This window comes from Cynocephalus volans, chromosome 11 (genome assembly GCF_027409185.1).
Source record: "Cynocephalus volans isolate mCynVol1 chromosome 11, mCynVol1.pri, whole genome shotgun sequence".
Classification (NCBI taxonomy): Eukaryota; Metazoa; Chordata; class Mammalia; order Dermoptera; family Cynocephalidae; genus Cynocephalus; species Cynocephalus volans.
This window is the reverse complement of record NC_084470.1, coordinates 9,064,647-9,089,006: the sequence shown is the minus strand read 5'-3', so window position 1 is coordinate 9,089,006 and position 24,360 is coordinate 9,064,647.

Genomic DNA, 24,360 nt, shown 5'->3' with positions numbered 1-24,360 from the left:
GGTCTGTTCTTATTGCATTGCTGCAGTTTTCTGTTGACAAGGACAATTGGCCAAGTGAGTGCTAAGAGGCACCCCAGTAAATCTCCTGGGTTCCAAACATGTTCTCTGCCTTCTTTGTGCAACAGCAACCCAATTCCTCCCTGGTAATAAGGATCAATTATCCCAGTCAACACAGCAACCCCATTCTTTACATTTTTCCTTTGGGCTCTAGGATCTCTAAATACACAGAGGCCAAGGTCACAGGAATGAATAGCAAAAATCCTTCAAGGTTATTGTGTAATAGTGAGAGGGATCACTTCCATCTCTTATCCTTGGTTCCCAGACTGTATTAGTCCATTTTTGTTGTTTATAAAAAAGTACCTGAAACTAGATGATTTATAAAGAAATCAAAATTTATTGCTTACAGTTTCTGAGGCTGAGAAGTCCAAAGTCCATCTGGTGGTGGCAACAGTGACCCAGGGGTCTCATATTGCAAGATGGTGGAAGCAGAGAGAGCAGAGAAACTCCTCTTCTTTTAAAGCCCTCAGAACCACACCCCTGATCACCATTTTTAATCCATTCACTACCGCACAGTCGTACAATCCAATCACCTCTTTAAGGCTCCACACTTCAGTTAACAGAGTAGGATTTTCCACCTTCTTAACAGTCACAGTGGGGGCCAAGTTTCTAATACATAAAACGTGGGAACACAATTCAAGCTTCGTTGAGTTTTTGGGGGGGCATAATTCAATCCACTACACAGCCCCATGCATTCTGGCAGAAAAAAGAGGACACCACAGCTGGTTAGAGCACAGCGTTGTAATACCAAGGTCAAGGGTTAGGTTCCCCAAACTGGCCAGGCATTAAGAAAAAGAAGAAATGATAGATATTTGGGTAATAGATAGTCTGATTGCATCATTATACAATGTATACATGTATTGAAACAATAAACTGAGGGCCAGCCTGTGGCTCACTCAGAGAGTGCGGGTGCTGATAACACCAAGGCCACGGGTTCGGATCCTATATAGGGATGGCCGGTTAGTTCACTGGCTGAGGGTGGTGCTGAAACAATAAACTGTATACCATATAAATGTACAATTAAAAAAAAAGAGGAAACCATATGTTGGCCACTGGTTAAAAACATACTTTAATTTGTAGATCAGCAGCCCAAACTCACAGGGTGTTGTCTACCAACTGGTCCAGGACTGAGCCTTCAGCAGGCCACCCCACCATTCTATCAAACCAACTGCTTCTGCATAATGGAGTACGTGGTAAGATCAGTGAGGTTCACAGATGTCGAGCTCATCCATCTACTTCCTTTGCCAGAAAATGCATGCCCTCGTCTTAGGGAATGTTGTGTGGGATGTCATGGTGGTAGATAAGGTATGATGAGAGCCTGAAAACTGGTGGAGCTGGCAGAGGCACTGAGGACAGAAAAGATAAATCTGTACCCAGCTTGTGTGTCTGTCCTCAGCCAGCTGGCTCACTGGTCTCCCCAGCCATATGAAGGGCTCAGAATTGACCTATGCTGTTGGCATAGGCACTGGGCACTCAGCACTGGTGGTAGCCAGATCAGCCCAAAAGAGGGGAAGACTGTGTTGTTGAGCCCATGCTCAGCTTTCATTCCTGTAACTGCGGCCAGTCTGTGCATAGGTCCATGAAGCCCCTGGGTGGCTGAGGAAAGAAACCCAGCAATATCCACAGGATGGGGTATCTTGTCATCTGACCATTAAGAGCCTCCTGGTCAGGGGATGCCCTCTCATGGGCATTTACACAGGACGTGAACATTTTCATACTTCGTACCCTTTCCAAGAGTTTCACCCCTGTGCCTATGCCCCAGATCTCCTTGCCACTGATTTCCCAAAATTAATCCTTCCAAGTCCCTGACCAACCGAGTCGCTGTGCGTGTGTTGCAATAGTTCTGCGCCTCAGGCTGCCTCATCTTCATGTGAACAACTAAATGCTACACGCAGAGTTCCACCCACAGGAATTTCCCTCCACTGCTGTCTCTCAGGGTCACCCCTTAGTGGAGTGATGCAGCCACCCACTTCCAGATGGTAGTGGCCTAAAAGGCAGAGGCTCGAGAAACCTGGCCTGAGGTTCCTTGTCCTCTGTCCACTGGCCATATGGGACTCCTCACAGGGCACTAGCGTGGATGGAGAAAGAGGCGATGGAGCAGCAGGAGCAGCAGCACGGAGTCTGTGCCACTCGCTGTGCTGTGCTTCCAGTCCTGCTTGCAGGACTGGGCATTTCATTTCCATTTTACAAGAAACCTGCTGTGCATGGCCACTTTTTATGTTTTGGTGGAGCATATAATACCTAGTTTAGGATGGGCAGTTTGGGTCTCAGGCATCTGTCTGGGCCTAGAACTAATCCAGGGGTGTTTTGTCTGTTTGCCTGGAAAACAGCTGAAGGCCTGTCAGGAGCTGAATTCTTCCAGTGAGGGATGCAGCTGGCCTGTGCTGACTTCTTAGACAGGGAGCTGGAGGAATAAATATCCCAGCCTCACTCTCCTCCCCTCTCTCATCTCCCGGGTTTGCTGTGGGCTGAACCCAAATGGAACCCAGGGAGCAAGGGGTTCGTTGAGGATTGTAGACCGTATGTGTCACCCTCCAAGGGCACAGAGCAGGGTGGAGCAGGGTGGAGGGTGGATCTGGACGGTAAATAGAAGATATCCTGCACATCAGGTGAATATAATCAAGGGAGGAGTCAGGGAATTGAGAATGAAGTGGAAGATCATGACATTTAAGCTGGGTAAGGGGATGTGAGGACACGGCAGAGAGGAGTGAGAAAGGTGCAGGGTCCTACAACTTAGGTCCAAGTGGACGTTACAGAGGATCTAAGTGGGGACACTGGAGCAAGGTGGAAAGACAGAAGGTGCCCGTCAGAGAACAGGATTGCTTACAATAGAAATTATTGGTTACGATAAGGTTAGAGTAGTGATGTCCAATAGAACTTTCTGTGGTGATGGAAATGTTCTATATTGTGCTGTCCAATTCTGTAGCTACTGGCCACATGTGGCTACTGAGCATTTGAAATGTGGCTGGTGTGACCGAGAAACTGAATTCTTAATTTTAGTTGATTTAAGTCTCAATGGCCACACTGAATTGGACAGTACAGGACTAGCCTATGAGCACCGTCAGCTGCAATCCTAGGGCAGCAGCGAGTGATGGAAGGCAGAAGCCAGCACAGAACTGCAGTGAGCATCGGGGACGTCAGGCCAGAGCCAGGCCCTCCCCGGGGAACACGTCAGCTGTGACTCCAGGAGACCAAATGAGCCCCACTGGGGGTGGGGTGGGGAGAGAATCCTTGTGGTGCATCAACTCCATCAGCTGCACTGTTAGCGACCTCGGGCAAGTCACATAAGCACTTTAAGTTTTAGTTTCCTCTTCTGTAAAATGAATGACAGTACCCCCCTCGTGTGCCAGCTCAGATTATTCACGTACATTATGCCAATATTATTACAAGAACTTTGTAACGATAGGCAAGGCAGCTATCATTCTTGCTGCTTCCCAGATACCTAGATTGAGGCTGGGAGAGATTAGATGAATATGACCTATAAATAGCAGAGCCGGAGTTGGCCAACTCCTGGCCTCTTGCTCCTTCCACCATACCACACTTCCCCTGGAGATTTTACAAGGAAGCTGAATTTCAAAACTTAAGAGAGAAACATTCAGCATAAAAATGAGTTAAAAGTTATAGATGGGTGTCGATTTTACAAAAGGTAAAATGGATGTTCAACAACACACAATTCTAACATTTCATAACTGATTTTCTAAAATAAAATGTACTTTGAAAGCAGTTAACAAGTATAGTTTTGGAAGTTCTCAAACACGTGTTTGTTTTGAATTAATTGCTTTCTGTTGAATCACAGTGATCCAATGAAACATAAAACAAACGTAAGACCCATTCTTACCGTAGATTTTCAGGGGACCGATCTCATTTCCCAGGCGAGTGCAGCGAGAGAGCTGCTGTCCCTGAGATCATACTCGCTCCAACTTGTCTAGAGTCACCTCCGTGTTTTCCTCCTGCCAAGTGGCAGGCTCAGCTATCATAACCTCTAATCCCCTTGCATCCAGCTGCCTCTCAGACTGTTGGAACCTCAGTCCCAAGGACAGCAAATTTCTTTCAGATCTGAGTGTCCCAAGGAACGAAAATGAGACAGACCAGGGATTAATTCAGCAAAGACCCTCCACACTGCTGTGAGTGGAACTCAGGAACTACAGTGAGCTGTGAACGGTTCGTTCTTTTGCACCTCGTGTAAACACAGAGAGAAATCAAGACTTTTAAAAACAGGGTTATTACTTTCTAGCCCTCACACTCTGAGTAAGACGATAGGGGAGTGACGTTAATGTCAGCTGGGTGGAGTTTTAAAAGAAGACAGCCAGTACCCATAAGCACAGAGCAGGGATGAACCAGGTCACAACTGAACGCTTTTCCTGTAAATTTGACCGACTTCATCAGGCCATGGAATCAGAAACAGGCATCTGTTAACAGAGTTAGTACCCTGAGGAGCTGAGGCTGCAGGGGATGAGAAGGTTGTCCAAGTGTCAGGCCGAGTCGAGTGTGCCAGAGACCCACGCCCTACTCCATGCAACATACAAACGCGGGTACCCCTCCTGACTCACCCGCTCACCCAGAATTAGGGACAAGGCCAAAAGGTGCAGTGATAATATCAGCTCCTGTCGTGGGGAGCTGAATGGCAGCTACTAAGGTAAACACTTACCTGAACTTTCTCTCAGGACAGTTTTTGTTTCAGGGAAGAATCACCTCCAATCTGTTATATTCTGGTATAGGGGAATGCTACATAAACAAATTTCAAATACACCTTCCAGCAGAAGAGATAGAAACTGCAGTCTAAGAGGAAGCAAATGAGCTTTATGTCTTCAGAGTCCTGTGCCAAACATGGCTCCCTCTGTAGGGACAGTAGGACTCAAGAAATCTTTGTCATCATGCTGATAATAAAAAGGCTTGATTTTTTTTTTTTTTTTAAAGGTGTCCTGGGCTTTCTGAAGTAATGGCCAGGGCATGAAAACAGGTATGGTTTGACACCTGATCTCATGAGTCATTAGCCCGCTGTCCTTTCACAAACAGCTGTGGAAAAAGTGTTTCGGAACCACCATGTCTTCTCTAGACTGGTATTCCCAGCCCATCTCCTCTCTCTCCAACACTTACAAATATCACTTGGGTTTCTGTTCCTTGCTAGTTGCGTGATATTGAGAAAACCACATGATTTCCTTGAATTTTATTTCCACATGTGTGAAATATGGATGATAATAATAGTGCCTACCTGACAAGGGTGTTTTGAAAAGTAAATGATTTATTGTCTGTGAATGCTTTCAGCAGAATTTTTAGTGGACTGTAGATATTCATAGTATTATTGGATTTTTAAAAAAATGTAAAAATGGCAGTTAAGTTTCACTGATGATATTAAAATTTTATATATATATTTTTTTTAATTTAATTTAATTTTTTTTTTTTCTTAATTTTATTTTGTCGATATACAATGTGGTTGATTATTGTGGCCCACTACCGAAACCTCCCTCCCTCCTCCCTCTCCCCCCTCCCTCCTAACAATGTCCTTTCTGTTTGCTTCTCGTATCAACTTCAAGGAATTATAGTTGTTATGTCTCCCCCCCTCCGTTTGTGTGTGTGTGTGTGTGTGTGTGTGTGTGTGTGAGAATTTATTTATTTATTATTAGCTCCCACCAATAAGTGAGAACATGTGGTATTTCGCTTTCTGTGCCTGACTTGTTTCACTTAATATAATTCTCTCAAGGTCCATCCATGTTGTTGCAAATGGCAGTATTTCATTTGTTTTTACAGCTGAGTAGTATTCCATTGTGTAGATATACCACATTTTCCGTATCCACTCATCCAATGATGGACATTTGGGCTGGTTCCAACTCTTGGCTATTGTAAAGAGTGCTGTGGTGAACATTGGGGAACAGTTATACCTTCGACTCGATGATTTCCATTCCTCTGGGTATATTCCCAGCAGTGGGATAGCTGGGTCCTATGGCAGATCTATCTGCAATTGTTTGAGGAACCTCCATACCATTTTCCATAGAGGCTGCACCATTTTGCAGTCCCACCAACAATGGATGAGAGTTCCTTTTTCTCCGCAACCTCACCAGCATTTATTGTACAGAGTCTTTTGGATTTTAGCCATCCTAACTGGGGTTAGATGGTATCTCATTGTAGTTTTGATTTGCATTTCCCGGATGCTGAGTGATGTTGAGCATTTTTTCATATGTCTGTTGGCCATTTGTATATCTTCCTTAGAGAAAAGCCTACTTAGCTCTTTTGCCCATTTTTTAATTGGGTTGCTTGTTTTTTTCTTGTAAAGTTGTTTGAGTTCCTTGAATATTCTGGATATTAATCCTTTGTCAGATGTACATTTTGCAAATATTTTCTCCCACTCTGTTGGTTGTCTTTTAACTCTTTTAATTGTTTCTTTTGCTGTGCAGAAGCTCTTTAGTTTGATATAATCCCATTTGTTTATTTTTCCTTTGGTTGCCCGTGCTTTTGGGGTCATATTCATGAAGTCTCTGTCCAGTCCTATTTCCTGAAGTGTCTCTCCTATGTTTTCTTTAAGAAGTTTTATTGTTTCAGGGTGTATATTTAATTCTTTAATCCATTTTGAGTTGACTTTAGTGTATGGTGAAAGGTGTGGGTCTAGTTTCATTCTCCTGCATATTGATATCCAGTTCTCCCAGCACCATTTGCTAAAGAGGCAGTCTCTTCCCCAGTGTATAGGCTTGGTGCCTTTGTCAAAGATCAGATAGCTGTAGGTGTGTGGGTTGATTTCTGGATTCACTATTCTATTCCATTGATCAGTGTGTCTGTTTTTATGCCAGTACCATACTGTTTTGGTTATTATAGCTTTGTAGTATAGTTTAAAGTCAGGTAGTGTTATGCCTCCAGCTTTATTTTTTTTGCTCAGAATTGCTTTGGCTGTTTGTGGTCTTTTGTTATTCCATATAAATGTCTAGATAGTTCTTTCCATTTCTGAGAAAAATGTCATTGGAATTTTGATGGGGATTGCATTAAATTTGTATATCACTTTGGGTAGTATGGATGTTTTCACTATGTTGATTCTTCCAATCCAAGAGCATGGGATATCTTTCCATCTTCTTGTATCCTCTCTAATTTCTCTCAGCAATGGTTTGTAGTTCTCATTATAGAGATTTTTCACCTCCTTGGTTAACTCAATTCCTAAGTATTTTATTTTTTTGGTGGCTATTTTAAATGGGCAGGCTTTCTTGATTTCTCTTTCTGCATGTTCACTATTGGAGAAAAGAAATGCTACTGATTTTTGTGTGTTGATTTTGTATCCTGCTACTGTGCTGAAATCATTTATCAATTCCAAGAGTTTTTTTGTAGAGGTTTTAGGCTGTTCGATATATAGGATCATGTCATCTGCAAACAAGGACAGTTTGACTTCATCTTTTCCAATCTGGATGCCCTTTATTTCCTTCTCTTCTCTGATTGCTCTGGCTAGTACTTCCAACACTATGTTGAATAGGAGTGGTGAGAATGGGCATCCTTGTCTAGTTCCTGTTCTTAAAGGAAAAGGTTTCAGCTTTTCCCCATTCAGGATGATATTGGCAGTGGGTTTGTCATATATGGCTTTAATTATGTAAAAAATCAAAAGAAAAAGGGAAACAAGGAGGAATATTTCATATTTTGGATAGCTTTTTTCTCAAATTGAGTCCAATTCTACCTTTTCTGGTCAGTTTGTATTTTCTTTCATTTTTGAAGAATTTTGTTTAAATCAAAATCCTTTATAAATCCAGACTTTTCAGAGAAAATACAAAAAAAAAATTATCAGGAAATATCCCACAGCATTTCTGGTTTTATCTGGATCTAAATTGATAGGTTCTTACAATCTCTATTACAATTTTTATAAAATGGGGCACACTAACTTTCATGAATCCTGTCATTCTCAATTAAAATTTTATGCAAAAAATCTCACGCAATCAGTTTCTGCTGATATGAGCAGAAATGAATTTGGAAATCAAGTCTTTTTAAAAATCATCATTATCATCAAAAAATAGTTAGTGAATGTCTGCTGTTTCACACAATATGCTAAGCACTGGAAATATAGTTCAAGCCAGCAGGAAACTTACATTTGAGTCCTTCAAAAGGGAAGTTTGGAGAGCTGATAATCCTCTTCGATTGGAAGAATTTTTTCCTATATATTCTTTCTGTTTTATTTTGTATAATTCTGGTGTTAAAGTCTAGGACACCCCCTGTGGGGAGCGGGAAGAGGGTGACTGAATTGTAAAGGGCTGTGGGAATGGAGTTGTGCGGGACAGGCCTTGGGATTTGTCCATTTTATAAAGGAGCTGAGACCTAAAGGCATTGTTTAGAAACAAAAGAATAAACTTTCTCAGTAACACCAGCTTTTATGGTAAAAAGGTACAAGTTCACTGGTGAGATTGGTGTCAAAAGATAACGGGTGAAGAAGCCAAGCTAAGATGAGTGATCCAATAAGATTCTGTGGAAATATCCACCCTGGAGGAGGGCTGACCTAAACTGAGCTTTCGTGGATCAGGAGGAGTCAGCCACTGGAAAAAGGATGGAGAAAGGAAAGAACTTCACACCCAGGCACTCATGTTCAAGGACCAGCCAGGATGACATTTGGATTGTTGAAGAGCTGAGAGATGAGGTCGAAAAGGTGAGCTGAGGGCTGGCCCGTGGCTCACTCGGGAGAGTGCAGTGCTGATAACACCAGGGCCACGGGTTCGGATCCCATATAGGGATGGCTGGTTTGCTCACTGGGTGAGCGTGGTGCTGACAACACCAAGTCAAGGGTTAAGATCCCCTTACCGGTCATCTTTTTAAAAAAGAAAAAAAAAAGAAAAGGTGAGCTGAGATCAGATCCAGAAAGACCTAATGTTATCTTGAAGGCAATGGAGATCCATTAAAGGATTTAAGTTAGGGGAAGACCTTAATAAGCAGATTTGCCTTCGAGTAAGGTCCCTGAGAATTGGTGTGAAGAACAGTCTGAGGGAGGTAGTTTGGATATTGGTCCAGTTTTCCTAAGTGTCTTTGAGGGGAGAAAGCAACACATATTAAAGCTGTTTCTCAAGTTTAATCCAATTTTAATTTCTTTTTTTAAATTTATTTTTAATTGTACATATTTCTGGGCTACAGTGTGATGTTTCAATACATGCATCTATTGTACAATGATTCACTTAGGGTAGAGAGCATTTCTATCACCTAACAATTTTAATTTCTTAATATTGGTCTCAGAAACAACCCAGAGATCTTAAATAACTACCTAAATATATCAATTCAACTCGCAAACTTCATGGAAACATGTCTCGTTAATGTGTTGGTAGGTTTTTATAAAAACAAGAATTTCAAGATCATCTGGGTGTTGTTCTAGAGTTGAATTTCCCCTTGTGCAATCTCTATGGTTTGATCTCTTTGGATTTATCATTTGAAGTCATTAGTCATGCTGTATGTTGTAATTAAAGTGCCTACATTCCATTTATGAAAAGCACAAGTAGCTGTATGAAAGAAACATGGATGGCACTTTCCAGGTTTTTCATAGGTGACTTAAAAATGAAATTACTAGAATGTATTCTCAATTATTTAGTTTCTCACCATTGTAAAACTTAACAGATTACCTTATTCAGTGGTTTTATTTCCATAGTTTAAAGAATACTCAGAATTAAAGACTCTCGTGACTTTCATAAAGATAAATTCTGGGCAACATAAAAGTGTGCAAACATACATCTGTCTGTTCTTCCAAAGGCGCTAAGACCCGTCTGTCTCTGGAGAGAGGCAGTGCCTTTTGTTATTCTGCAAACTTTTCCCAGGTACTTGCCTTTTCTACTATTGCTAGCCAAAAAAAAAAAAAAAAAGCAATTATCCTCACTTCTAGAGTAACTCCCTGGCAAGCCTAATAATGATACCTACCTTCTAAAATCAAAGAATATAAAAGAACTTATAATGAAAAATAACAGTCCCCTGACCCACCCCAGTACCTTTCCAGAATCATTTTATTGCTCTCTTAATTAATAAAGTGTAGACATCTTTTTTTACTTTCTGCTATGACAGTTGAGGAGTTAGCACACTTATACCACATCTCAGTTCACTTGCCTCCCTTCTAAATTCTGTCAGTCATATCCCTGTTCTGTGTTTTGTTTCTCTATTGCAGAGGTTGCAAACAGCCTTCAGGCTAGATCTGACTGTCAATGTGTTTTGTTTGGATTTCAGTGAGCTAAACAACAACAACTAAAAGCCAAGAGTAAAAACTTGCAAGATTAGTAATTTTTTTAAAATTCCAAATGTTTAGCTTCTCACAAAAAGTCAGTTGTGGCATGCATTAGACTCCGAGCATTGCCATAACAAAGTACCACAAACTGGGTGGCTTAAAACAACAGAAATTGTTTTCCTCACAGTTTTGGAGGCTAGAATTTCAGATTCAAGGTGTTAGCAGGGCTACGCTCCCTTTGAAAGCTCTAGGTAAGAATTCTTTCTTGCTGCTTCCTAGCTTTAGTGGTTGTCAGCAATCCTTGGCATTCCTTGGCTTGTAGTTCTGTCAAATTTCTGCCTCTGTGTTCACATGGCTTTTTTCCTGTGTGTGTGTGTGGGGGGGGTGTGTCTTGGTGTCCAAATCTCCCCTTCTTGTAAAGACATCAGCCATTGGATTTAGGGCCCACCCTAATCCAGTATAATTTCATCTTAACTAATTACATTTGCAAAGATTCTGAATCCAAATAAGATCACTTTTTTTTTTTCCTTGTGATGGCTGGCCAGTACAGGGATCCAAGATCAGAGAATTTTCACAAAACAACACACAGCACCAGATCAAGAAACAATAACCAGAGCCTGAAAGACCCTGACTTCTAACACCATGGGTTATTTTGCCTGTCTTTGAATCATATAGTATTTGGGTGGATGCCATGATGGGCATCCCAGATTCCCCTCTTGGAATGAAGAACTTATTCTCCAGCTGCTGGGAGAGCTGCAGGACCAAAGCCCTCAGCTCGGCCGTCTTTGGGGTTTGCCTGGGCTAAAGTAACTGCTTCACCCAAGGTCATGTCTTCCAGGGACAGCCTGCGTCCAGTGACTGATCAATGTGGACAGTAAAGGCCTAGCCCCTTGCCCCAACTCAGGACAACTTTTCAGGGCCATCCCAACTCCAGAGCTACTGTGGCTTTGTCTGAGGCCCCTGCAGGCTTCACTTCAACTTCTCCCTTGCAGCTAAGTTGTCCTATGACTTAAGCTCACCTTTTGAAGTTCCAGGTGAACATGAATTTTGGGAGGATACTAACCTGGTACATGACAAATATGGTCTCTGTCCCAGCAACTGACCAAAACTAGTCAAGTAGCTGTACTTTCCAAATGAGGCAGGTGCTTACTTGTATGTCCAAGATCTCACCACATCCACAAGGTAAACACATACACATACCCGAGCCCTGTTTCTCATTTATGTTACCTGTTTTGTTTCTGCAAGCATTTCAGTTTGCTAACCATGCTATTGGTTACCTTTATAACTTTTAAATAATATTCCAAAAACTTGTATTTTAAGATTCATAAACTTTTGTCAATATCTCATGACTCTCTTACAGGATATTGGATTTTTTCCATTTTTCCCTCTATCCCTTCTAATACATTTTCCATTTCCCTTTCATCTCACAAATTTTGTTAGCAGTACGTTTACTTATTGTTATGGGTTGAATTGTGTCCCCTCAAAATTTATATGTTGAAGTTCTAACTGCCAGTACCTCAAAATGTGGCCTTATTAATAGGGTCATTGCAGATTAATTAGTAAAGATGTGGTCATACTGGAGTAGGGTGGGCCTTCTTTCTTTCTTTTTTTGTGTGTGTGACAGATGGTCAGTACAGGGACCTGGACCCATGATCTTGGATTTAGGCTATGCTCTACCCAACTGAACTAACTGGCCAGCCCTGATGTTCTTTAAAAGGGAGAAATTTGGAGACAGACACACGAATGGAGAATGCCGTGTAAAGACGAAGGCAGAGATTGAAGCAGCAGAAGACAATGCCAAAGATTACCAGCAAGCGCCTAGAAGCTAGAAAAGAGGCTGGAAACAGATTGTCCCTTACAGCCCCCAGAAGTAGCTGACCCTGATGACACGTTTATCTTAGTCTTCAGCCTACAGAATTGTGAGACAATAAATTTCTGTTCCTTAAGGTCATTTTATGGTGCTTTGTCATAGCAGCCCTAACAAATTTATACACCTACATGTGTTCAGTGTTATATATATTTTGTTGTGAAATTTTAAGGAAATTTTATATTTTGTGGTCCTCAACTGTCTGCTGATCCTGGTTATTCATTTATATTTGAGAATGAGTCAATAGACTTCTGCTTCCACTCATGAAGTTGTTACCACTATGGGGCTTACCGTACTGCTATTGAAAACTGGACAAAATGTATGAAATAATTGTATTAAGCCATTTATTTTCAGCCAGTGAAGGAAAGCTGATTGCTGCAGCTTTCTTCCTGGAGGTAATTTCTGTACCATGGCACAGGAAGGGAAAACCTAGACATCACTGGGAGATCTCTCTTAGTTGATGAAACAGAGATAAGAACTTGGGGAGGCTGAGGTGGCTGGAATTTGTAGGGCAGAATACCAAAGAAGAGGGAGATATGCAGAGAAAGAGATCCAAAAGTTTTCATAGTTTCCCTTGATTATTTGGCAGAATACTAATCTGAAAATATGTAAGAAACTATACAAGGCTGGGCAAAGAGGAAAGACTGGGAGCTAGCTATAAGCTAAACAAGTCATCAAGCTCAGACTAAAAGACATTTGATCTCCTACTAGCCAGAGTGAAGAGAATTTGTGAAAAACCTAGACATTCAGTAGAGAAGAGGTTTTATGTCTTAGTAGTGGGGTTAAATAAGCCTTAGAATGAAAGCTATTTTAAATCTGCCATAACAAAGCTTAGAAGTAGGTCTTGAAATTATCAAGTTGATCCCAAAGTAACTAAATTGCCAGCCAAACAAATTCAGCATTTATTAAAATAAATAAACAAAATCCAAATATTTAACAACATAACATTAACAATGTTTAACATCCAGTCAAAAATTGCTAGAGGAAAAGATGAAAATATGACCCTTAACCAGGAGAAAAATTAGCCAGTAGGAACAAACTCAGAAATGACAGACAAGAACTTTATAACAGCTATTATAAATACATTAAAAGGCTTAAAGGAAAACATAAAAATAATAAAGAAATAGAAGGTATAAAAAAGAACCAGATGAGACTTCTAGAGGTAAAAAATACAATACGTGAAATTAAAATCCCACTGGATGGACCCAATAGCAGTTTAGATACTGCAGATGAAAAGATGAGTGAACTTGAAGACACTGCAATAGAAATCATCCACATTAAAAATATAGAGAGAGGAAAAAGCTGGAAAACATTGAATGAAGCCTCAATGACTGTGAGACAATTTTAAGGGGTCAGACATATATAACTGAGGTCTGAGACAGAGAGAAGAAAGAGAAAGAAGCAGAAAAATACCTGAAGAAATAATAGCCAAAAATGTTCCAAATTTGATTAAAAATTTAAAACCACAGATTTGAGAAGATAAAGGAAAGGCAATCAATCAAGAAAATAAAGAGAAAAATCATTGCAAGGCACACACTTACATTGCTAAGACTGGTGATAAAGGGAACGCTTTAAAAGTAGTCAAAAAAAAAAAAAAATAAAAGTATCACAGATCTCTCATCAGAAACTATGAAAGCCAGAAGACAATGGAACAATATCTTTCAAGTAATGAAAGAAAAACAGACTGTCAATCTAAAATTCTATTTCTAATAAAAAATACCTTTGTAAACAAAAGGCAAGATAAAAACTTTTTCAGACAAACAAAAGTTGAGTGAATTTCTTGCCAGAAGGCTTGTGCTACAAGAAAAAAAAGAAAGAATATTATTCAGACTGAAGGAAATGATGTCAGAAAATCTTGGATCTGCACAAAGGAATGATGAACTCCAGAAGTAAAAAATACATAGGTTATTATAACAGGCTTTTTACTTATATTTTAATTTATTTTAAGGATAATTGATTATTTAAAGCAAAAGAACTAACAATACATTTTGGGCTCTGTAATATATGTAGAATTAAAACCTGTGACAAAAAACAGCACAAAGGATGGGAGGGGTGAAATGGAAGTAAATTGTGGCTAAGTTCTTACACTACATTTGTAGTATTATATTATTTGAAGGTAGATTCTGCTAAGTTAAAGGTGTACATTGTGAGCAAATAGTCTCTAATTATCTGGATAATCAATACATTTATAAATAACTTATGGTTAAAAAAAGAAATTAGAAAATATTTTGAACCAACGAATAATAACACAACATATCAAAATTTGTGAAATGTGCCTAAAGCAGAGTTTAGAAGGAAATGTGTAGCTTTAAACACTTTTTGTTTATTGAATTATAATTGATTATACATGTTTTTGTGGTTCAGTGTTGACATATGTTGATCAAATCAATATTATTAGTATGTATATTGTTACAAATTGTACTTATTCTTTATGCCCCTTATCCAATCTCTCCCTATCCCCCTTTACCTCCCCCCTCCCACCACTGATAACCCTAGATTTTTTCTCTCCCTCTGAAAGAGTAATGGTTACTCTGTTGATTTATTGCCTAGATGATCTGTCCAGTGTTGAAAGGTGTGTTCAGGTCCCCCAATATTATCATAAAGCAGATGCTTCTTCTGTAACTCTGGAATGCGCTTTGTGGGGAGAGACATCCTCTTCTTTTCTTTGGTCTCTGCTGGTGACTCTCCTGTGTCAATGCACTGCAGTGGCTGGTGGACCATCTGCATGGTAGTTGTGACGTCTAGCCACTTTTGTGGCAGCCATGGTTACTATGGTGGCTGTGGTTACTGGTTACTGTGGGCCACCCATATGGAGGTGATGTTTTTGGCATGCTCCTTGGTGCTGGTGGTGTGCCTAGTTCTGGGTAGGGGGTCCGGTCCCCAGATCCATGCCTCAGATCCCCTGGCATGCCCTGAGGTGCTGGTTGTGTGCCTGGGCCAGAACTAATTTTTTGTCTTTTGCTTACTTCTAAAACAGGGAAACTTCCTGTGGGTACTAGTACTGGAGCTGTGTGGTTGACCTAAATTCCTTCTTTGCTGATGTTTCCCGAGGGAAGACTTTTTGTGCAACTCAGGGTTTAATGGTTGACCTTATAGGTACTTCCAGCTCTCCAGAGACCTGGTGCACCTGGGTTGTGTAGAATCTCTGATCTGGCCTGAATCTTTTCATCAAACTGCACCTCATGCAATTCTGCATTCCCAACCAGTCTTCTCTGAGTGGTCCTGCACTGACTGGGGGGCCGATCAGCTGTCCTTGCTGTGTCCTAGTGTTCTCCCAGTGGGCCTGTCTCCCCCACTGCCCATGTTCCATACACTTCCCATGGGACAGGCCCTGTGCCAGTCCCTTGCAATGACTCACTGGCCTCTGAGTGGTTGCTTTTTTTCAGTTGTTGTGGCTCCTTGCTCCTATGTGGATCCATGGGAACCCTATTAGTGGTCTTGCTGTCCTGGGGGCCACCAACGCCCTCTTCTCCCCTGCTGCCTCCAAGCAACTCCATCCAAAGGGCATAGCCGCAGCTTCTGGGGGCTCCTGCTCCAACCACTCAGCAGCTCCAGCCTTAAAGTGGCTGTGGCCTAAAATGCTCCAAGCAGTTTTTTCTTTCTCTCATCGTAGTTTCTCCTGCCTTCATGAACTCCGTAGCTCTCTTCTCCTCTTCCCCTGAGCTCCAGCAGCCCCAGCTTAGCTGTTGTTACATTTTTATAGTTGTAAATTGGTTGATTTGTGGGAGAGTGACACTGGGGACTGTCTATTCTGCCATCTTGACTGGCTTAAACACTTATATTTTTAAAAATGTCATCTAAAATCAATAACCTTAACTCCTTTCTTAAGAAGCTAGAAAAAGAAGAGTAAATTAAACCCAAAGTAAGCAGAAGGAAAGAAGTAGTTAAGACAAGAATAGAAGTCAATGAAATAGAAAATGGACAAAGGGGAAAATGAATAACCAAAAGCTGGATCTTTGAGAAGGTTCAATAAAAATGATAAACTACTAGCTAGATGGAGCAAAAAATTAAGAGAGACACCATAAATTAGAACTACCAAGCTTGAAAGAGAAAAGATTACAACAGAGAGTGAAAAATAATAGAGTAATATTATGAAGAACTTTATGTCAATAAATTCCACAACTCAGATGAAATGGATAAATTCCTTAGAGGACCTAAATAATCAAAATTGACATAAAATGTAATAATCATTAAAGAAATCAAATTTGCAATTAAAAACCTTCCTGCAAAAATGCTCTAGGCCCAGATAGATACACTGTTCAATTCTATCAAACATTCAAGAAAAAAATAACACCAGTTTTAGACAAACTCTTTCCAAAAATAGAGAAGGGGAGAATTCCCCACCCATTTTAAGAAGCCAGCATACACATGATACCAAAACCTGAAAAGACACTTCAAAAAAAGAAACTTATATATCAATATCCCTCATTTACTAGGTGTAAAAAACAAAATATTAGCGGTCAAATCTAACAAAGCATAAAAATGGTAATATATGCTGACCAAGTAGGACTTGTTCAAGGATTGCAAGAATGATTTACCATTTGAAAAGCAATTGATGCAATTCACTGTATTAACAGACTTAAAAAGAAAAACTATATGATCATCTCAATCAACATAATTCACCATGTTAGTGAAATAAATTATAAAAAGTGCATCATATCAATAGGTGCAGAGAAAGCACTGAGAAAATTTGCACCCACTCGTGATAAAAACACTCAATAACCAAGGAATGAAAGGAAGCTTTATCCAACTTATAAAGAGTATATGTGAAAAATACACACTGAACACCATTACTTTTTTTTTCTTTTTTTTTAAATTTTATTTTATTTTGTCAACATACAATGTGGTTAATTATTGTGGCCCATTACTGAAACCTCCCTCCCAACTCCCTCTGAACACCATTACTTAATAGTGAAAAACAAATGTCTTCTGTCTAAAATGAGGAACAAGGTAAGGATGTTGGCTCTTACCATTTCTATTCGACATTGTACTGGAGGTCTAAGTCTATTCAAAAAGATAAGAAAAAGCAATAAAAATGAATGCAAATTGAAAAGGAAAAAGCAGAACACTTTATTAGAGATACCATGACCATGTTTGTGGAAAATTCTAAGAAATCTAGTAAGAACTTAATAGAACTAAAAATGTGAATTTAGCAATCTAAAAGTACAGCAGGCCAATATACAAAGATCAATTGTACTTCTAAAAACCAACAATAAACTGAAAGTGAAATATTAAAAATAACTCTTACACACCTTTCACAAGTATTATCTAAAAATGGCTCAAATATAAAAATGCAAAGCTGTAAAACTTCTAGTGGAAAATATAGGAGAAAATCTAGGTTCCATAGGGCTTGGTGATGAACTTTTAAATACAGATGCTCCTCGACTTATGATGACATTATGTCTGGATAAACCTATCATAACTTGAAAATATCATAAGTCAAAAGTGCATTTAATATACCCAATCTACCGAACATCGTAGCTTAACCTAGCTAAGTCTACAGTTGGGCAAAATCATCTAACACAAAGCCTATTTTATAATACAGTGTTGAATATCTCATGCAGTTTATTGAATGCTGTACTGAAAGTGAAAAACAGGATGGTTGTATGGGTACTCACCAAACCATACTGAGAAGTAACAGTTTCTGAATGTGTGCTGCTTTCACACCATCCCATCATAAGTCAGTGACCATCTGTGTACCAAAGCATGATCCATGAAAAATTTGATCAGTTGTACTTTATAAAAATTAAAAACTTCTGCTCTACAAAAGATAATCAAAAGACAAGCTTCGGGCAGGAAGAAAATATTTGCAAAACACTTATCTGATAAAGAACTTTTATACAAAATATACAAAGCACACTTAAAACTCAACAATAAGAAAATAAACCATATTTTTAATGGGCAAAGATCTGGGGTAAAAACACCACACTAAAGAGAATATACAGATGACAAATTAGTTTATGAAAAAATGCTCAATAGCACATGTCGTAAGGAAACTTCAAATTAAAACAACAAGATACCACTACATACTAATTCGAATTGCTAAAATCCAAAACACTGGCAATGACAATTGCTGGTGAGGGTGTAGAGTATGGGGATTCTCTGATATGGACTGTGTCCCCCAAGTTTTATGTATTAGTAGCTTAACCCCTAGTGTGACTGTTAAGAAGGTGGGAAATCCTATGAATGTAATTGAAGGGTGGGGCCTTGAAGAGGTGGTTAGATTCTGAGGACCTTGCCTAGTGAATGGATTAATAATGGTGGTCATGGGAATGGTTCTGAGGGCTTTAAAAGGAGAGTGTGGGGCTGGCAGGTTAGCTCAGTGGGTTAGAGCACAGCCATGTAACACCAAGATCAGGGGTTCAGATCCCCAAACTGGCCAGCTGCCCACCCCCACTCCCCCACCCCCGCCAAAAAAAGAGAGTGCATGAGGAAGTATCTCTCTCTCTGCCCTGCCATTTTCTCCAGTGTGAGGCTCCACCACCAAAAGCTCGTCAGATATGTTCCCTGGACTTTGGATTTCCCAGCCTCCAAAACTGTAAGCCATAATTTTCGTTTTCTTTATGTATCACCCAGTTTCAGGTATTTATGTTATTGGCAACAGTGACAGAGTAATACATCCTCATTCCTAGTGAGAATGAAAAGTGGCACAGACACTTTGGAAGACAGTTTGGCAGTTTCTTCCAAAGCTAACAATAGTCTAAACATGGTCTTACCCTATGATCCAGCAACTGCACTCCACTCAACTGATTTGAAAAATTATGTCTACACAGAAACCTTCACACAAATATTTATGGCAGTGATTCATAATCACTGAAAACTGGAAGGAACCAAGATGTCCTTTAATAGATGAATGGATTAACAAACTGGCACATCCATACAGTGGAATTATTCGGTGATAAAAAGAAATGAACTATCAAGCCACGTGGCTGAATCTTAAAAATGTATTGCTAAGTGAAAGAGGCCTGTCTGAATAGACTAAATGCTATTTAATTACAATTATATGACATTCTGGAAATGGTAAAACTATAGCAATGGTAAAAAGATCAGTGGTTTCATGAGCATTGAAGGGAGTGGTAGAGGGTGGAGTGTGAGAAGCACAGGGGATTTATAGGGCAGTGAAACTGTTCTGTATGATACTGTAATGGTGGATACATGAATGGCCATAGCAGTTTTATTTATAATAGCCCCAATCAGAGGTGAATGGATAAACAAATTGTGGTAAATCTACTGCATGAAGAAGCACTCAGCGATAAAAAGCAATAAACTGCTGATACAAGCTACAACATGATGAATCTCAAAACATTATGCTGAGCAAAAGAAGCCAGAGCCACATACTCTATGATTCATTCATAAGAAATTCTAGAACATGAAAACTAGTTAGTTGCTTGGGGCAGGTGGTGGTGGTAGTGGTGGGCATTGACTGTAGAGAGGCAGGAAGAAACATTTTTACTTTTTTCTCTTTTGGAGAAACTATTTTTGTGATTGAAACATTCTTTATTTTGATTCTGTAGTGATTACATGCTTTATACTTTTATCACTATATTATGCATAATTTATTCATCAGTAAAGAATTTTTTTAATTTCGAGAACTATTTTTTAATTTGCAGGAAACATGTATAAAATAAGACATTATTAATATTTAATATTACACTACAAATTTACATAATTCAGGATGTACACTAGGCAACTGAGATGCGTTTACTGTCTACATCACTATTGCAGTCACATTTTTTATTTTTAAATTTTATTCATTTAAAAATAGAGCTGCAATGAACATGGGAGTGCAGGTATCCCTTCGACATGATGATTTCCACTCATTTGGATATATGCCCAATAGTTGGATTGCTGGATCATATGGTAATTGTTTGAGGAACCTCCATACTGTTTTCCATAATGGCTGTACTAATTTACAGTCCCACCAACAGTGCGGACAGTTCCCCTTTCCCCATACCTCGCCAGCATTTGTTGTTCTTTTCTTTTTAACAATGGCCATTCTAACTGGGGTGAGATGATACCTCAATGTGGTTTTTGGTTTGCATTTCTCTGATGACTACTGTTGAGCATTTTTTCATATACTAGTAGGCCATTTGTATGTCTTCCTTTGAAAAGTGTCTATTCATCTCCTTTGCCCATTTTTTAATTGGATTATTTTTTTACTGTATAGTTCTTCTTTATATATTCTGGATATTAATTCCTTGCTGGATGTATAGTTTGCAAATATTTTCTCCCATTCTGTAGGTTGTCTTTCTGCTCCATTGATTGTTTCCTTTGCTGTGCAGAGGCTTTTAAATTTGATATAGTCCCATTTGTTTATTTTTTCTTTTGTTGCTTGTGCTTTGGGGGGTCTATTCAAAAAGTTTCTGTGCAGTCCCATTTTTTGGAGTGTTTCCCCTGTTTTCCTTAAGTAATTTCACGGTTTCAGGTCGTATATTTAAGTCTTTAACCTATTTTGAGTTGATTTTGGTATACAGTGAGAGGTGCAGGTCAAGTTTCATGCTTCTACATATACAAGCCCCATTTTCTCAGCACCATTTATTGACTAGGCAGTCTTTCCCCAATTTATGTTCTTATTGACTTCATCAAAGATCAGTTGGCTGTAAGTCTGTGGGTTGATTCCAGGGTTTTCTATTCTGTTCCGTTGATCTGATTGTCTGTTTTTATGCCAGTACCATGCTGTTTTGGTTACTACGACTTTGAAATATAATTTGAATTTGGGTAGTGTTATACCTCCAGCTTTATTTTTTTTGCTCAGGATTGCTTTGGCTATTTGGGGTCTTTTGAAGTTCCATATGAATGTTAGAATTGCTTTTTTTTTTTTTTTTTTTTTTTAAGATGACCGGTAAGGGGATCTTAACCCTTGACTTGGTGTTGTCAGCACCACGCTCACCCAGTGAGCTAACCGGCCATCCCTATACGGGATCCAAACCCGTGGCCTTAGTGTTATCAGCACCACACTCTCCCGAGTGAGCCACAGTCTGGGCCTAGAATTGCTTTTTTTGTTTATGTGAAGAATGACATTGGTATTTTGATGGGGATTGCCTTGAGTCTGTAGATTGCTTTGGGTAGAATAGACATTTTCACAATGTTAATTCCTCCAATCCAAGAGCATGGTGTTTCTTTCCATCCTTTTGTGTCATCTTTAATTTCTTTCTGTAGTGATTTGCAGTTCTCATCATAGAGATCTTTCACCTCCTTGACTGAATGATTCCTAGGTATTTTATTTTTTTTGGTGACTATTGTAAATGTGCTCGTTATCCTGATGTCTTTTTCTGCTAGTTCATTATTGGAGGATGAGAATGCTGTTGATTTGGGGGTGTTAATTTTGTATCCTGCAACATTACTGAAACTGCTGATCAGCTCTAAGAGTTTTTTAGTAGTCTTTAGGTTTTCCTATGTATAAGATCATGTCATCTGCAAAGAGGGATGGTTTGACTTCACCCTTTCCAATCTGGATGCCCTTTATTTCTTTCTCTTGCCTGATTGCTCTGGCTAGTACTTCCAATACTATGTTAAACAGGAGTGGTGAGAGTGGGCATCATTGTTCATTGCAGCTCTATTTACAATGGTCAAAATATGGAACAGACCTAAATGTCCATTGACAGACAACTGGATAAGAAAAATGTGGCATGTATACACAATGGAATACTACTCAGCCATAAAAAAGAATGAAATACTGCCATTTGCAACAACATGGATGACTCTGGAGAAAATTATGGTAAGTGAAATAAGCCCGACAAGGAAAGAGAAATACCGCATGTTCTCACTTATAACTGGGTGCTAAGAAAGGAAGGAAGAAAAAGAAAGAAAGAAAAGACCTAAACAATTTCTTGAACTTTCAGAATACTAGAGATGGGGGTGAGGCAGGGGGGAAGTTTGGGGAGGGATAGGTTGGGTAAAGGGCACAAAGAAAAATCACAATTTGTAATAATATGCTTAAAATAAATAATATTAAAAAATAAAATTTATTTATTATTACTTTTTAACATTCTAAGATATGTCTCAGAGCAGTTGGGGGAGGGGGAGGGGAAAGAGGTGAAGGGGAAGGGAGGAGATGGGCAGGACAGAGGGGGTGAGGGACTGGCCCATGCCTGGCTCCTTCACTGGCCTACTTGCAGAAGGGAGGGGGAGCATGGCAAGGCCCACAGCACCCACCCTTTCCAACACAGAAGCCTCGGGGGCTCCCAGTGGCAGCTCTGCTGTTGCTGGGCTGGATGTGGACATCAGGGGGCATGGCTGAGACCCTCGGCTCCCCCCACCCCAGTTTGGGAGCCCAGGGGTCTGCCGGTGGAGGCTCCATCATTGCTGGGTGGATGCAGACATCAGGGGGCGTGGCTAAGGCCCTTGGTCCTCCGATCCTGACTCAGGAGCTGGGGGGGGCTTCCAGCTCTTCTAGGTTTCATAGGTTTTCTTTGGTGGTGTTAGACCTCTACTAGTTAATATCAAACTTCATCTCTGATCTGTGGATATTTCGTTTTTTCTTTCAGTTCTGTGTTGGATTATTTGCTCTTCCCACCTCTTAAAGCCTGCAGTGGAACTAATTTGTTGTCCTTTGCTTTCTTCTAAAATGGGGGAACTTCCTGTGGCGACCAGCACTTGAGCCCTGTGGTTGAGCTATTAGTGCTGCTTTGCTGCTGATTCCCTGGGGAAGGTTTTTTGTGCAGCACAGGTTTTGATGGTTGACCTTGTGTGTACTTGTGGGTCTTGTGAGGTCTGGTACACGTAGATGGTGTGGAAACTCTGGTCTGGGCCTGAGTCTTTTCAGCGAACTCTACTCCTTCCAGTTCTATATTCCTGACCAGTCTCCACTGAGTGGTTCTGTGCCGATTGGGGGGCAGATGAGCTGTCCTTGCTGTGACCCAGTATTCCCCCAGAGGGCCTGTTCCCCCCACCTCCCGCACTGCAAACACTTCCCATAGGACAGGCTGTGTGCCCTTGCGATGACTCACAGCCTCGGAGTGGTTCCTTTTTTCTGTTGTCTGTGGCCCCTTGCTGCTATGTGGGTCCATGGGAACCCTGTTAGTCATCTTGCTGGCCTGGGGGCCACCAAGGCCCTCTTCTCACTTGCCACCTCCTAGCAACTTCATATAACAAAACCCACAAAATTTGGAGGCAAAACCCAACAATAAAATGACGAGAATCATTGGGGCAGTCTTGGAGGGTGGCTAAGAGTCGGTAAATACTTACCTATGTGTCTGTATCCATCTCTTCTACTTCATTTTTATTCCTTAGCAAGTGTTTCACCTGCCACTTGTGAAGAAAATACCAATTAATTTTTATTAGAATACTGGATACTATTATAAACATAACTAAGAAGTTTACAGTATTTAAAAATTACATTTATACATATTCTCTTTTTAAAAAATTAATAGACTTTTTCTTGAGCAGTTTTAGTTTTGCAGAAAAATTGAGCTGGAAGTATAGAGCTCCCATATAAACCCCCCACTCCACCCCATTATCCTATTAACATTGTGCATTAGTGTGCTATATTTATTAGGACTGATGAGCCAATACATTATTATTAACTAAAGTAAATAATTTACATTCACTGTTTGTATTGTATGTTCTCACATTGACATTCACTCTTTGTATTGTATGTTCTATGGTTTTTGACAAATGTATAATGACATATATCCACCTTTACAGTATCATACAGAAGAGTTACTTCTTTAAACATATCCCTTGTTCTACCTATCCAGCCTTCCCTCCCTCCTCCCTGAACCCCTGGCCACCACTGATCTTTTCTTGTCTCTGTAGCTTTGCCTTTTCCAGACTGTCATATAGTTGGAATCATACAGTATGAAGCTGACTTCTCTTGCTTAGCAATATTCCCTAAAGGTTCCTTTGTGACTTCTTGTGACCTGATAACTCAATTCTTTTTTTCTGCTGAATAATATTCCCTTGTCTGGATGTATCACAGTATTTTTACCCATTCACTTATGGAAGCACATCTTGGTTGTTTCCAAATTTTGGCACTTATGAATAAAGCTGCTATAAACATTTATGTGCAGATTATTAGCTGGATACATGCCTCTTTTTCGTCCCTGGTTCTTCAGGTTTACTTTTTATTTATTTATTTATTTTTCTTGTATTGTTCGTTTTTTCTATATCTGAGAAAAACCCTTCATCTGTTTCTACAAGGCTAAGTTCTTATTAGGTTCTCATTAAATATTGATTACAACAAAGTTTTCTCAAAATTAATACAAGCATTTTAAAACTTGCTGAGTAATTTTCAAAATCCCTTGGATTTCTAGGCTTATGGCCATTTCCACAGAAAGGTAAA